Genomic DNA, 17468 nt, shown 5'->3' on the forward strand with positions numbered 1-17468 from the left:
GAAGGTAGAACACTGAAAAAATAGGAGGTTACTGATTACCCATGGCATAAACAACTGGGAGCACTAAATTTGCCGTGTTTTGCCACACCCCCTTTTTTTACCACCCGGCTATAGCTTCCTACCACCCGGCTGAAAAAATTTTCTGGGGAGAACACTGCATACCAAATGATTGCTTCCCTCTTTCCTAGAAGTCCCTTTCCCTAAGACTATTCCCCAGCCAACCTTACTCCATTTTAGCCATTTTTACATTACCTAACAAACCTTTATCTTAATACAGGCTTTAACAAAAGGAACATTTTCCGAGTTCCGAAATGGTACTATACTCACGCAATATCCATAGCAATAACACATTAACTAATGAATCAACATTGATAACGCAAGTAATAATTTTCCAAAAATAGTCAGTACCCCTGATTTATTATCAACTCTAACTAATACTAACTCTAACTATTTCTGACTTTTAGCCACAAAATAGACTAAGGGGAACTAGATCCAGTCCCAACTTAAAACTACCCTCAACTACTGAAAACTATTTCTTCTCCTCACCACATCACCAACTAATATCCCAGAATATACCAAGGAAGTTCAATTTCATTATGCATATCACCAATATAGGTATTCTTTCGCTGTATACAATCATAATCTATGATGTGTTATCATTATTAACTTTATTTTTGTCATTTTCAAAATGTTTTGCACTCATTACCCATTAAATTATATAATAATCATTTGATCATTTTTCAAATCTGTATATCCTTACATGAAAATTGATTTTGTATATATATTCCAGTTAACATAGTCTAAGTCTCAGAATCTATAAATGAATGGAAAGGAAAGAAAGAGGTTTGAGGCTCATAGGTTTTTCATGCAAAAAATGAAGTGTATTGATTGATTATTCAGTACATAGTCATCAAATACACATAAACAGTTATTGTTTTTGTCTTTGTCCTGCATATATGGATTTAAAAAAGTATTGTTACTCACGTACCCGAAGTTAGGAACATGCCCCACGGGGGTTGTATATATGTAGTTGCTGATGATGATAATGCTGAGTATGAATCAGAGTATTATTAGGTATACATATATGAAAAGAGAGGGTATTTTCAAAGAATAGCAATAGGTACAGCAATACATACCTAAGGTTTGAAGTAGTAATTTAACTTCTAGTAAGGGGTTTTAGCACAATTTACAAATATTTCATGGGTGTGGTGAAGGTTGGTCCCTGCATCCATCGACCAATGTAGTAAATATATGAAGAGAAGGATATCTTCCTTAGAACTGTGAGTTGAAAGAGAGAACCCTTCTATAACTTAAATCATTTAAAGTCTATTGGTAGATATAATGAATCTATAGAGGTTAATTTAATTTTTTAAGGTAAATTAGGGTTTACCTTTTGGATATGGGTTGTCACTTGTCAGGGTCAGACTGTTTGAATCTGGATATGATAGATCAAATCTCTTGGTGGTGGTGTAGTGAATCAGATGGGAAAGTGTCTTCCTAAAGATGGGTAAGAGATAAGAGATTTAGTATGTAAAAGTATTTATATATGTGTATATATATATATATATATATCCATGGTATTACAGAAGTTTAGTAAGAGTTTACCTTTCTCTTTGTGAGTATTAAGGGTAATCCAGGGTGTTCCAGGTTGGAAAATGCAGCAGCCTCTAGGGCTGTTCTGTTACTGTGGACGCCTGTGTATATATATACATATTAATAAATACTTTTATATACTAAATCTCTTATACTTACCCATCTTTAGGAAGACACTTTCCCATCTGATCCACTACACTACCACCAAGAGATTTGATCTATCATATCCAGATTCAAACAGTCTGACCCTGACAAGTGACTCAACCCATATCCAAAAGGTAAACCCTCATTTACCTTAAAATATTGAATTAACCTCTATAGATTCATTATATCTACCATTAGACTTTAAATGATTTTATTTATAGAAGGGTTCTCTCTTTCAACTCACAGTTCTAGGGAAGATACCCTTCTCTTCATATATTTACTACATTGGTCGACGGATGCAGGGACCAACCTTCACCGCACCCATGAAATATTCGTAAATTGTGCTAAAACCCCTTACTAGAGTTTAAATTACTACTTCAAACCTTAGGTATGTTTAGCTGTACCTATTGCTATTCTTTAACATTTACATGCCTCCCTAATTACTGTCTGAATTAACTACTTTGCATCAATCACTCTGAATGTACCTAGAGGTATTTTTTTTTACTTCAGTCATACTTACTAATTACTCACAAATCGTTGTTTAATATTTTATGTCCTGAGTATGCCTGTATATTATGTTACAACTGTATTTAATTTATGATGGATTTATTATGTGAAAATGCTTTTTTGTTATGCCACCCCTGACCTATTACATCTCTATACACGACAGACCGATAAGCACGCACCACTATCTATCCCTGAGGAAGCCCTTCGTGGCGAAACGCATCGGATCACTGCGTGCCACGGCACAGCCTTTTGAATAGTTAATGGTTATATGTAATAATTTATGACAAATCTATACTATATAGTATTTATAACTACTGCGCTGTGAATTAGTAACAGGACAGAGACAAAAACAATATATGTTTTAGTGTATTTGATGACTTATGTACATACACTTCAATACACTTCACTTTTTGCATGAAAAACCTATGGGCCTCAAACCTCTTTCTTTCCTCTCTATTCATTTATACTTAAATATAATATAAGATATGAATAAATAACATACAGACATGGTGAATTATAACATTCCCGGACGTTAAATAGGCTGTAATTAGGCCATAACCCCCCTGGTGTTCTAATTCTGTTAGTTTTTTGATGCAAAAAGTGATCCTATTTTTTTTGCATGGAAATTTTTGTTTATATTGTAGGTCTGTAATTCTTGGGATTAACTCCTGGGTATGATATTTATATTTATTATATTATAATCATAAATTATAATATAATACATAATTATAAATAATAATTTTAAAAAATAATGAAATAGACCACAATGTAATCTTAAAATAATAATATCCAATAATATCATCTTAGTTTCAGTGCTGGTTTGGGAAGAGCTGAATCCAATTTACTAAACAAGGCTGCTTCCGGTGAGCTACAAAATCCAAGAGATCAAGCTAAATACCTCTTCTCAGAATTCCCTAGCAACTCGGCAAGACCACCAGGTATGTAGCATGGAGGCGCTAAAGGTGCAACTTCGGAAACACATTGGAGAGACTGATGGGAAAAACTTTGCCAATCTGTCCGGTACTAGATACCATCTAAGCATCACTTTATAGTTAGCGTCCACTAGGGTGGAGTTCAGGGAGACCTTAGATAGCAAATATACTGTGACCCACCAGTCCTCCAGTTCCCACTTTATTCCTAGTTTGGATTCCCAGTACAGCATTAATTTCAGTTTACCAGAAGGGGAAACCAGAGCTGAGTAGATAATAGAAATTTGCCCTGTCGTAGAGGCTTTGGAGGAAACGGGCTTTCCAACGGGGTGGACCGCATGGGTTTCAAGGCTTATCAATTACCAATTATAAAGTTCTGGGCGTAAGCCGGGAGGAAAAACTGGGTTATTCCAGAGCGGGGTTAGAGGTTTATGTAGAGAAGATAACTTTGTATGATTGGAGTACTTCTGAATGGAATGAGCCAAGGCGGGGCAACTTATTTTCCCCTTGATTTTTTCTGTCACCACTTAAGATATTCTAAAGAGCCAGGAAAATTATCATGATTCTCTATCTCTACCCATTGGGGTCGAGCACATAGCAATTTACTCAGCGACATTTGTGCCACCTGTGCTACCACATAATATTACTTGAGGTTGGGGAGTCCCAATCCTCCTATTTGTTTAGGAGCCAACAGTGGCCCTTCGGATTGTGCTCTGTTTGCCTGCCCAAATAAAATTCAGTATTTTCGTTTGTAGGAGTGCAATCTCCTTCAGGGGGACCTGGATCGGCAGAGTTTGAAATAAGTAGAGTAACCTGGGGAGCAAGTACATTTTAATAGCAGCAATCCTCCCCAACCATGACAGAGGATATTGGGACCAACTCTGAAGGTCAGCATAAACTTTCTTGAACAAAGGGGTATAGTTGTACCTGTAAAGATTGCTATAGGAGGAGGTCAAATGTATACCCAAATATTGGAGGGAGCCATCACCCCAGCTCATATCGAACTTGCTTTTGATAGCATCTACCATCCCTATCGGAATAGTTATGTTGAGAGCTTGAGACTTAGTTCTATTCACCTGCAGACCTAAACATAGAGAGACGTCATCTGGGAGTTTAAAGAGGTTAGGCAAGGTGATAATTGGGAATGTGACAAACATTAATATATCGTCCGCTAATAAGGCGCATTTGTGCTCCAACTTACCACACGTTATTCCCTTGATATTTTGATCAGTACGCATTGCTATCGCTAACGGCTCAATTGGTAACACAAACGAGAGGAGAGAGTGTGCATCCCTGCCTGGTTCCTCTTCTGATTGGAATGGCGGTAGAAAATAACCCTCCCAGGGATATTTTTGCTTCTGGGGTGTCATAAAGAGCCAACAGCAGGTTCATAAAATAACAGCCAAAGTCCATGTTTGAAAGCTTCTGGAACAAATATTTCCACGATAGACTGCAAAGACTTTTTGAAGGTCAAGTGAAAGTAACACTGCCTGGCGATGGGATCCCCTATCCCAATTTGAATGCACTACTGATATTAGGTCGATTGCTTGTCTTGTTTGGTCGGGGGCCTGTCTATATATATATATTGCATGAAGCCCACCTGGTCCGAGTGGATGTAAGCCCCTAAACGAGTCTAAACGAATTGCAAGTATATTTGTCATGATTTTGAGATCACAGTTGATCAGAGAGATTGGCCTGTAATTGGAAATCTCTGATGCATCTTTCCCTGGTGTGGGGATCACACTTAAAAATGCTCTATTGGCAACCCTTGGTAGAGGGCACCCCTCTCTCAAGAAATTAAAGTAGTCTAGCAAATGTGTTGTCAAAATATGACGAAAGGTTTTGTAGTACATATTAGAAAAGCCATCCGGGCCAGGTGAGCTTCCCAGTTTAAGAAATCTAAACACACCATTCAGTTCGTCAGACATAAAGGACTTCTCCATGATTTCTTTATGTTTAGATTTTAGTCTGGGATCGTAGAGAAAGGCATCTATCCCTCTCGAGATGTGGAGACTTTGGGACTATATATGTGCCCAATCCTCAAAAGCTGACAGAATTTTTTCTGGGTTTTGTGATAATCTACCATCCTTGGGCCTAATTTTAGGAAGTGCGTGAGTTTTGGGCTTGGGGTTAAGTTTATTAACTTAAAGGCCGCCTGGTTTGTCACTCCAACGGAAGAACTTGTGTGCCGCCCAGCGTATGGATTTCTTTGCCCTAGTTGTGAGCATCAGATTAAGTTCCGTACACTTAGCTTCCAATTGCAGTTTCAGCCCAGAAAGAGGGTCCTTCTTATGTTGTAACTGTAGCTTATGGCAGTCCTTAAGTTGTTCTTCAATCAATCTATTTTGTTCTTTCCTGTGTGAGGAGCCTATTTTTAGGAGTTTACCTCTGATGTACGCTTTGTGGGCTTCCCATCTTATAGCCAGTGATGTGTCGCTAGAATTAATAATCTGAAAATAGCCTCGTAGGAGATTTTCAATTTCTCTATGTATAATCGGCTCAGAAACCAAATTTTTAGGTCTCCATCTAAACCCAGTTCAAGTCCTGCAAAAGCCCTCTATGGCCAATGGGTCTTGATCAGACCAGGGGGTTGACGAGATGCGGGCCCCCAGTAGTCCTGGGAGCATGTGGGACTGGACAAAAACATGATCAATGTGTGAGTATTGGTTGTGGGTGGCTGGGAAGTACGTATAGTCCCTAGCTGATGGGTTAATTTCCCGCCAGGAATCTATGAGATCATATTTTTTCCAATAAGAGGGAAAGGTTATGACTGTATTGGGGGTGTCTCTGTATTTGCTTATACTTGTTTTGTCCAAAATATGGTCCAACGCTAAGTTTGAGTCAACGAACAAAATAAGGGACCCTTGCACTTTGGGCTATATCTTACCCACTAAGGTATGAAAAAAAGCTAGTTGACCCTCGATTGGAGCGTAATAAGATACTACAGATATCAACTGGGTGCCTACATAGCCAAACCCGTTAAAAATGTTCCTCCTGGGTCTCTAAGGACCTACTGAGGTGCAAAATTCAAACTTTTTCTGAAACATAATAAGACCCCACATTTCTTCTTATCCAAATTTGCATTGTAAAATATAGGATAGTTTTTTATGTAAGTATCCAGGAACTGAGTTGGTGGAAAAATGTGTTTCCTGCAGTGCTAAGCTCTATTTTCAGGGAGTTATAATAGTGAAAAGCCTTAGATCTTTTAATTGGGGAGTTAAGTCCCTGAACATTATGCAAGTGGATTTATTAGCTTAGAGGAGATGTCATGAACAGGGGGTGGCTCAGTAGACATCCGGCCCTAAAAAGTCATGTGCCAATGTGTGTAAGTGATCGCAGAAGAAGTCTTCACAGGAACTAGAACTAAGAAGGGGAAAGAGGGGGTGGGAACCATGGGGAACAAAGACAAACAAAATTCTTACAACTATAAAAAATTATGGAATATACTAGGATCAGGAGGATCAGATCCAATCCCAGCTTCCGGGAACAACAATGTCCCAGACGTCGGGAAGGAGCCACTCCTTCCCTGCTTTCATGCTTTCAGGAGCTTCCAAAAACTCTTTTTTCATTTTTTCAGGGAGATGTTGCTTGGGTACTAGGAGCAATAAATAAGACCCAAACTAGAGCAATAAATAAGACCCAAACTAGATTCCCTGTTGACTAATCTTGGTCTGGCACATTGTAGGATTACCACTGTATATATAAGACCCAAACTAGATTCCCTGTTGACTAATCTTGGTCTGGCACATTGTAGGATTACCACTGTATATGTTAGCTTCGAGACAAGCACTGTACTCCTCCCCTTCAGCCTGTGTCTGTAATTGGTCTTCTGTCTCACCCCTTTACCATCAGTTATCAGACAAGGACATCAGTACTAAACAAAGGATGTTCTGTCTCCCCTCTTGTTCATACTTATTCTGGAGCCCTTTCTGAGGCATATACAGTTAAACACTTAAATACTAGGTATATTAGTTGGTAAGACTGGACATAAAGTTGCAGCCTATGCAGATGACTTGGTATTGTACATTTTTGACCCTGACAGTTTTGCATTCTAATCTCCTATCTGAGAACCAAAATGATTCTCTATTAGCCAAATTTAATCTGCAAAAATCTGCAGAAACCTTAGCACTCTCATTTCCATTGTCACATCTATTTCATATTTAGGCTTTAAGGTTTATTTGCCATTTGGGCTTCTCTCACATTCGAGCCAAAAATATCTGGCTTCCTAGGTCCATGGGAGGCATAGCATTTCCATGTCCAGTTCTAAGAGCAAGCGGCTCTTTCAAACAGATTTGTTTGACTGGTGTCAACATTGTTACATTAAACAGTGGACCCGGATTTTGTAGATGCTATGTCTCCTTTAACATTCACAGAGGCAGTTTGGTCATCAAATTATAGTCTGTTCTATATAAGTAGCCATTGATCATTATGATACTGTGTATTTCAAAAATATTTATTGGACATTGATTTGGTATTATAGCCACACCTTTGCCCCCTATTGTAGGGCATCCACTCTGAGAACCCAGGGTGTATATTGCTTGCATAATTTATTTATGCTATTTAGGCTGAGCTTCTATCGAATCTCCAATCTGAACACTCCCACCCCCCAATAGTATATAATTTGACATACCCGATTCCAATTTCCCCCTCTTCCATCTCCCTTCTCTTATATTTTTTTTCCAACATACCAATAGTTTCTTTAATATACTACTGTATATATTATATACTACATATATTAGAACTGTCAATGTACATACTGCATTTACACGTATAAAGCAGCTGTTTTTCTATGCTTTGTTATTATACTTGTGAACTTTTTGATTGTTGTGAATAAAAAAATAAAATATGAACACACACACAAAAAAAGAAAATGTTAAAATCTGACATTCTTTTGGTTCATTGGAAAATGGTACAGAATGTTATTTTGGATTTTTGCTTCCATTTGATTTCAAATTATTCAATTACAGGACTGTTAGGCCATTTTACAGGCTTTAAAGTGCTGGCTTTATTGTTCTGTGCAAATTGAGATAGGTGAATGCACTTTAATGTATTTGAAAGGTATTAAGTAGACAAGGCAAAGGTACAGGGAATCGCACTACAAAGTGTTAGGTCTATAGCAATTTATGAGACAAACAGCTTTAAGAGAATACAGTAACACAGTGAGTGAATATTATAAATGGATGTTAGTGTAATCATGGGGGGTTTTTTGGTATGAAAGTTCAGAGGGGTTGCGCTTCTATCGGCTAAATGGTTTCATAGGTCTACAGGTTATTCAAGTCTGGAATTTTTCATTGGTGCCTCGGGAAAGTACTTCCATTAGTTTGATGTTCTTAACCATTCGGAACCAATGTAGAATGGTGATCTGTCCCCATGGGTAGATTGTTTCCAGAGCACAGGTAAACATGCACAGACAGCGTTAACCAGGTGGTTTAAGACAGAGCTCCTGTAGTCCTTAAAGGGTGAAGAATTCTGGTGGAGGAGAAAAGTGGCAGCACTGGTGGGTCCCTAGGGATTGGGGTAGTCTGTGAAGCTCTGGGTAATGAAACAGAACAAATTTGATTCCTTGGTCAGTGTGAGGTATGACCAACAGATGTGGACCATGTCACCCAAAGAGGAGCTACAACACCAACAATAGATTATATATTAAAAGGTGTTTGCTTTTGTTTTTCTTATAAAAAAAAAAAAAAAGCTGTCCCATGCACATCACAAAGGAGTTTAATTATTTTGTCTAGTTATTCAGTTAGGCTATTGAATGAATAATGCAATTGTTGTACTGGAGAAGTGGGAGGATATGACTATTCTACCAAAATATTAAGCAGGACTAACACAAGAAGTTAAAATAATGGTTAATAGGACAAGATAGGTGACACTCCTACCATATTTCAGTGAAGATGGAGACCGTGTTTAGTTGTACCATCCCTGGACTACTAGCCCATATGGGAGTACCAGAATACCAAGCAGAAGACTGGCGGCTTTTCATAGACATTTCCACTCGAAGTTTGAAATCTGTTTTACTGCATAATGGCAACAGCTATGCATCAATTCCAATTTGGTCACTCAACAAAACTTAAGAATATGAAAATATCGAAATGGTCTTAGCAAAGCTTTTTTATCATAAACACCAATGGTTCATATGTGTTGATTTAAAAGTGGTGAACTTCCTACAGCAAAGTGGATTCACAAAGTACACTTGTTTCACCTGCTTGTGGGATAGTAGAGAAAAGCAGGATAACTGGAAAAAAGTGACATGGCCTCCAAGGGAAAACATGAAAAAAGGTGCAGCGAACATTAAAGAGCCAATGGTTGACTAAGAAAAAATCCTTCCCCCTTCACTACACATAACGTTGGGATTAATGAAGCAATTTGTTGGAGCTCTGAACAAGGACGGTGATTGCTTCAAATACATTTGTAGATTCTTGGATCCTGGATTGAGTACTGAAAAATTAAAATCAGGCATCTTTGATGAACCCCAGATTCGGAAACTGATAAATGATTCAAATTTCACATGTTACATGACTGATACTGAAGCTTCTGTCTGGCACAGCTAGCTATGTCTTGGTTGTCAAGAACTTCTTGGGTAACCAAACAGCACAAAATTATGAAGAACTGGTACAAAACTTGCTCTTAAACTTTAATAATTTGGGTGCTACTATGAGCATAAAGGTACACTATCTCCATCGCCATTTGCAAAAATTTCTAGAAAACCTTGGCGATTTCAGTGAGGAACAAGGGGAGAAGTTCCATCAAGATAATAAAGGTGATGGAAGAAAGGTTTCAGGGCAGATTGGATAGACACACAATGGCAGACTACTGCTGAAGCCTTCAACGTGATTGTCCTGATCAACATAAATGGAAATTATACAAGAGTTTTTCAATTACTTCTTTGTGATTAGTTTGGTAAATATACTGAATATAGAATACATTAGGTATTTCAAAAATTTAATTTTGTATATGTAGGCATATCTAGTTTAATTTTGCTTAATTTTCATATCTCATTAGTTTTCTATGAGGTTATTATTGAGATCATTATTTCAAAAATTAGAGCCAATCTAGCAAAACCAATACCATATTTGGAATCTGCATAAAACATAACCTAAAATGACTTTAGGCTGTTTTGGCAAGAAAATGTTTGTTGACCAGTATTTTATATAGTTCTGTGAAAGGTATGTATAAATTTAGAGGCCCTACCCCAATGCTTCCTACTATGTAAGTGGTCCTGGGGGTCCACAATTTGCATTTTCAATTTTGGGCTGTTTGACGTATTCTCTTGAAAAACAGCAACTCCAATGTTCAATTTTCACAAGTTTTAAAATGGTGACCCCTATTTCTTGATTATGGTTACTAGTAGCTATGAGGGTGCCCTTTGTACCCTAAAAATTTTAAGTCAATACGACAACGGTTTAGGAGATATGAAGGTTTGGACACTGAGGTGCTAGGCTGCAGAATATGAGCAGCACATACACAGCTATCACACTGCACTGCTGATTATTGGGGAGGGGGACACTGGCTGTCCGGCCTCCATCCGCTGTCACATGCTTGATGCTTTGAACACCTTGAACTGTAATCCCAAGTGTGGCTGGAGGTAAAAAAAAATACTGAAAGCGGTAACCCCGAGCCACACTCGGGGTAGCTAAAAACAGAAAAAAAAACACCTGGTCCCATCAGCGTCCTCTGGCGTCTTGCCTGTCGCATCTCATGTTCGGGCCGCGTCCTCTTCCTCCAATCTTCCGCCAGCGAGTGCACTGATGTTCTCCGGGAGTTCTCGGAGACGTCGGTGCGTGTGGGAGGCACTAGGGGAACTTTTAAATATTTTGTATTGGATTCAATACAAAATAACTGTATTAAATTTATTACAAAGGAATCATTATATTTTATATATACATTTTTATTATAGAGAGGTTAAAGCATTACCACACTTTTAACATTATAGAGACTTTCCCTTTTTTTATAATGGAAAAATGTGTTTTTTTTGTTTTCACACTTTTTTGGGGAGGACCTCTTCCCTTCATTCTGAACTGCCATGGTGGTAAAGACTTTAGGCTGGGCTCATTTTGTGAACAGATTAAGTAAAAAATATATAATGTTTTCACAAAAATTCACTTTACCTAAATATAGCCTCAGGAGCACATCTGACGTTAGGCTGAATTCACACTGGCGGTAAGGTTGCATTTACCCCTTCCTCATGCCAGGAACCAATGCTACCTAAAATACTGCTAGGTCTGAAAAAGCCTAGCACTTACCACCTGTTACCAATGACCAGTTGTTGCCAGTAGTGACTCAGGAATAGTGAATGGCAGTTTTTCACTGCTAATGTGAACTGAGCCTAACTTGTTACCCTACATTCATTAATAATATTACACAGCATTTATATAGCGCCATCATATTACAGAGTGCTGTACAAAGTCCATAGTCATGTCACTAACTGTCCCTCAAAGGGGCTCACAATCTAATGTCCCAACCATAGTCATATTATCATTTATGCAGTCTAAGGCCAATTTTTTTTGGGGGGAAGCCAATTAACCTCACTGCATGGCTTTGGGATGTAGGAGGAAACCCACACAGACGAACCTGCAAATTCCATGCAGATAGTGTCCTGGCCGGGATTCGAACTGGGGAGCTAGCGCTGCAAAGGCAAGAGTGCTACCTCTGAGCCACCATGCTGCCCATATTACACTGCTACAAGGGATTACACTTTAAAACTTAGAACACTAGGAAGTTGGGTCACAATACAGGGCACTGGACAGTCATATTACATAGGATGGAAAAATTGGATATACTATAGGGCCATGCAATAAAAGTTGGAACAAAGTATAGGGGGTAGGTAAAACACTGACACAATAATAAGGGTTGCTGTATATCTATGGCATAAACTACTGGGAGTACTAAATTTACCGTATCTTGCCAAACCCCTTTTTGACTACCCGGCTACAGCTTCCCACCACCCAGCTACACGAAATCGTGTGGCAAAGCCTGCTGTAGTTGTAAAAAAAATGTTACTGTACATGCATGCAATCGGCACCTTTGTTTTTTTGTTTCTTTTTCAATGGCTGAAATGCTCCTTCTGCTCATGCTTGCTCTTCTTGCCACTAGAACAAGTGACTTCATTGAAAGCTTTACTTTGCTTTCTTCAGTCTGTCATTTCCAGCACTACAAGGATTTTTATGTAGTTGGTAAACTGTTTTCTAACACAAGATCTAAAAAGTAGAACTTCTAGGCATATGTGCTTAAAGAAAACCTGTTTTGTTTAGTCATATGGGTAAAATGTGCAAGGAGAGAGGAAAGAAAGAGGTTTAGGCTCATAGGTATTCTGGTAAATAATTATGTATTGTTATAAATCAAATTTCATACATAACTATTTTTACACACATTTGTGAAAACCTATATCCAGTCTGGTTTGGATATCAACTGACCGGAGTATATTTACTAGACATAGCTCTAGCTATTGACCGTGTATTGTCCCATGCAGTCCCGACGCATTTCCCCTTCCTAGGCTTCCTCAGGGGAGCTAAAGCTTAGGAACTGTACAGTCTAAGTGCTAAGTGTGGTACAGGGAAAATAACAATAAGATATGCAATATAGTACATTAGCATCGCAGAAAAAAACAAACAAAAATGTTATCGATATAAACATAATCAATTATCAGGTAGTGTTTGTTAAGATAACATAATATAGCATAGCATGTAAAGAACACTTTGTAAGCTTTTCCCAAAGATCTATTGTTGTAGTGTTTAGGGTAATTGTAGATATAAAGTACATTGTATAAACATGTATTGCATAGGGTATACATGTGAGTTTATGTAAAGTGTTTAGTTACATACATACATACATACATAGTTACATACATAGTTTCATTTGGTAGTGTTAATGTAGAAGGTGATTGAACCTATAGATGTAAATAATCGAAGAATGTATATCAATGCAATGCAATGGTGCAATAAATTAGGTCTATATAGAGAGTCTAAAGTGCCTATATGGCTACTTACTTTTGAGTTTCTAGTGGATGGAAATACAATAGAAAGATAGTGCCCTTAAATCTTGGGTCTGCATGGGAAGAGTATCAGCTAAAGTATGCTGCTGGTAGAAAAATAATGAAGCTAGTTAATATAAATGTGAATAGGCTTGATATATAGAGAATATAAACAAAAATGCATGAGTGTCAGGATAGGAGTATAGCATAAGGGGCGGGGGGGTTATACATAGTAAGAATTCCTGCCCTGTTCATAGGATATAGAGTCCTTGTTCCACCTAAGGGAATCCCTATCACGTCTGTCCACACAAAACATACACGCCCTATGAGGCGTGTCTGTTTGTGAGCCAGTACGTCCAGCCGCCACTAGCCACTAGCAACTCAAAAGTCATTAGCCATATAGGTACTTTAGACCCTCTATATAGACCTAATTTATTGCACCATTGCATTGCATTGATAGACATTCTTCGATTATTTACATCTATAGGTTCAATCACCTACCCTAATACTACCAAATGAAACTATGTATGATCAATGATTTAAACACTCTACGTAAACTCACATATATACCCTATACAATACATGTTTATACAATGTACTATATATCTACAATTACCTAAACACTACAATAGATGTTTGGGAAAGCTTACAAAGTGTTCTTTACATGCTATGCTATATTATTTTATCTTAGCTAACACTACCTGATTTTTGAAAATGTTTATATTGATAACATTTCTTTTTGTTTGTTTTCTTTTCTATGCAATGCTAATGTTCTATATTGCATATCTTATTGTTATTTTCCCTGTACCACACTTAGACTGTACATTTCCTAATCTTTAGCTCCCCTGAGGAAGCCTAGTAAGGCGAAACGCGTCGGGTCTGCATTGGACAATACTCAGTTAATAGAGCATTCTTTGTCTAGTAAATATACTCCAGTCGGTTGATATCCAAACCAGACTGGATATATATTTTCACAATTGTGTGTAAAAATAAATATGTATGAAATTTGATTTATAACAATACATATTTATTTACCAAAATACCTATGAGCTTAAACCTCTTTCTTTCCTCTCTCCTTGCACATTTTACCCATATGACTAAACAAAACAGGTTTACTTTAAGCACATATGCTTAAGAAGTTCTACTTTTTAGATCTTGTGTTAGAAAACAGTTTACCAACTACATAAAAATCCTTGTAGTTCTGGAAATGACAGATTGAGGAAAGCAAAGTAAAGCTTTCAATGAAGTCACTTGTTCTAGTGGCAAGAAGAGCAAGCATGCGCAGAAGGAGCATTTCAGCCATTTAAAAAAATAAAGGTAAAGCACAGGCATCACTCTCCTGCGCATGCTTGCAGTTCTGATGCTGGACGTGCCTCTGTTTCCAAGCTTTATCAACTGCGTCCAATCCGCTGGCCAATCAGGAAATAGCCCCCTGATCAGCCCTGGCAATAGCTGTATATTACTATAGCAATATAAATATAGCTAGCTCACAAATTGTATTTTTTGTTCATGCAATAAGTCTATACTAGTGGCTCAAGCTCCCAAGTTCTGTGATCTAGTTCCTGTACACCTGCTGCTTAATCCTGTGTCCAGCTCCTGTGTTAACCCTTCGTTGTCCAGTTTGTTGGTTCCCAGCCAACTTCCCTGTGCAGTTCCTGTGTTCCTGTCTGCCTGTGGGTATCTGCATCACCTGTACCTCCTGCTGTTTCCAGTGTCTTCTGTGTTCCCTGTGCCCGCAGTGGCCTCTGTGTTGTTGCTGTCTGTCTCGTGGATTCCTGACTGTTGACCCCTGTCATGTGACCTGACTTCTCTTGCTTGCTTTCTGTCTTGACCCCGGCTTTCCTTGACTATCCTTCAGCTTAGTGATTTGGTACTATGCTTTGCCCACCTTGGTGTGCCCAAGGACCCAACCTGGCAGTAACCAGCGGTGCAACATCCTTACCATCAGGGGCTCTGGAGAAAACCTGGTTACTGCTTAGACTCCTTGCCTTGGCCCTTCTCAGGGCTCACACCACCTCCCTGCAAGCCAAAGCACCCCCTAGTGGTCCCGTCTCTCCGAGCGTGACAATTTGATTTATATCAATACATAATTAATTATTGTACCAAAATACCTATGAGCCTAAACTTCTTTCTTTTCTCTCTTCTTGCACATTTTGACTATTTAAATTAGCTCTACATTTATTCCTGGAGGGCCTATAACTCTTTAAATTCTAATCATATTCGTCATATGGTTGTTTAGGGATGATATGTGTTTACACTAAATTCAGTAGGGGAGAAAAAGCAAAGCACAAACTTAGAGCTAAGTCCATACTGACTGTTTCCCCAGCATTTAAATGCCCATGAAATGTATGTATGAAATTCCAACTCATTCCAGTAGGCCAGTCCACACCAGGAAGTATGTGAGCAGAACCTTTTGGAGCGTTCCAAAGGGGACTATCATGCAGAGTGCTGCATTTTCAATTTATCTACTTGTAAAAGCTAATTACTGTCTAGAAAAGCTTGCATTGAAAACTAATAGAAGCATTTACAGAGACTTATAAAAACTTCCATTAACCTACAACTCATAACCTTTAGATATTAAATCTTTGGACAGTTCAACACAAAATAACCTTACTATGCATGTGGTCAAAGTAAATCACACAGATTGTCATAAAACACTAGTTTTTCATGTTTTCCTAAAGTGTTATATATTTTTATCTTGTTTTGTGCCCGCATATATAAGGTATGTTTGTTTTTGAACTAACCTGTTAGTGAAGTTAATATATCTGTATAATATATTTTGCATCATCATTAGCTATTACTTTACTGCCTCTGAGGGTATTAATATATCTCTTTCTCTAGCTATTCGAAAATCAAACTAACCACTTCCACAGCAATAGAATACATTGCGTCTGCAGAGCCAGAAGTTTACCAAACTAGGGGAAGCTGCAACACCATTATTTAAAGGATATCCCAGAGAGGACAATATTAGCGGTAAGTGCATTTCAGGGCAAGTTTACATTCTTTCATTCTATTTCTGATCCCTATAGAGCAGTGTTTCTTGACAGGGTTCTGTGGAACCCCAGGGTTCCTTCAGAGGTTGCTTAGGGTTTTTTGAGCAATGAGCAATCTGTGTCTCTCAGGTAAGTTACCACTAATACCAATGATCTTTTTGGGTTATCTGTAAGAGTGACATTCATCCCAGTGAGCTGGACACTACTGTACTGTGAGCGGTTGATTTAGTAAATATGGCAGGGGCTTCTCAAGACCTGAAAGATTTTTTAAAGGTTCTCCCATGTTAAAAAAGGTCGATGAAGACTGCTATAGAGATTATTACCAAGCTCAGACATGTAGTCTGCAGGTTTAATATTTAAAATGAAAGCCAGTTAAGCAGTCCCAGCCCCCTTACTGCTCAGCAGAAGTAGGATTTCACATTGCTCCCCATTGTGTTTTGTGTGTAGTGCAGACTTGTGTATGTGTGTTAGGGCATGTACAGAATACCAATTACACACCCTACATACATGTATTAACCCCCCTAGCGGTAATCCCGAGTGTGACTCGGGGTGGAAAAAACTTGCAGAAAGCGGTAACCCCGAGTCACACTTGGGGTAACTTTGGGAGCCCCCCTTACCTCTGCCCCACGCAGACTGCTTTAAAAGCAGATTACTATGTAATCAACAGGTAAGCCGTTCTTGTGTTTGCTAACTTTTAAAAATGTTTTGCTAAATTTTTTATGCAAATGTGTGCTGCTCTGTGTTTGCTAACTTTTTAAATTGTTTGTAGATTTTTTTATGCCAACATGTGTGCTGCTTTGTGCTATCTTTTTAAAAAATTTCTCTGCCAACATGTAGGCTGCTCTGTGTTTGCTAACATATTACTTGCAACCTTCACACTATAAAAGAACATATTCTAAAATACCTTTTTTATTTTGATTTATGCAGGTACGCTGGGCAACAAACAAGGTGCTCCACACCTGAGGTTTCCAAGAAGCAGAAAGTGGGAACCTGTGACCAAGGATGACATTTGGCTGTTTTTGGGCTTGGTGATCCTGACCCTTGTTTGGAAAATTTCAGTGAGAAATTTTTGATAAAATATTTTTTTTTTATAAATTACATTGTTGTGGTCAATTTTTTATTATTTTTTTTATAATTATGATTTATAATTATGTATTATATTATATTTTATGAATATAATATAATAAATATAATTATTATACCCGAAAGTTAATCCTAAGAATTACAGGCCCACAATGTAAACAAAAATTTCTATGCAAAAAAAAATAGGATCACTTTTTGCATCAAAAAACTGACAGAATTAGAACGCTAAGGGGGGTAATTTCAGAAATAAGA

At 38.1% G+C, this 17468-nt stretch overlaps 1 protein-coding gene across 1 annotated transcript in view; it reads left to right on the plus strand.

The window, feature by feature from the left end:
* RBM15 (RNA binding motif protein 15) overlaps window positions 1-17165 on the plus strand; it is a 31736-nt gene extending 14571 nt beyond the window's left edge. Inside the window, exons 3-5 of the transcript XR_011922343.1 lie at window positions 3052-3182; window positions 15982-16113; window positions 17061-17165. The gene's annotated coding sequence lies outside the window, so the exon portion shown is untranslated. The remainder of the gene's footprint in view (window positions 1-3051; window positions 3183-15981; window positions 16114-17060) is intronic.
* The last annotated feature ends 303 nt before the right edge of the window (window positions 17166-17468 follow it).

Source organism: Pyxicephalus adspersus, chromosome 1 (genome assembly GCF_032062135.1).
Source record: "Pyxicephalus adspersus chromosome 1, UCB_Pads_2.0, whole genome shotgun sequence".
In the NCBI taxonomy this organism is placed as follows: Eukaryota; Metazoa; Chordata; class Amphibia; order Anura; family Pyxicephalidae; genus Pyxicephalus; species Pyxicephalus adspersus.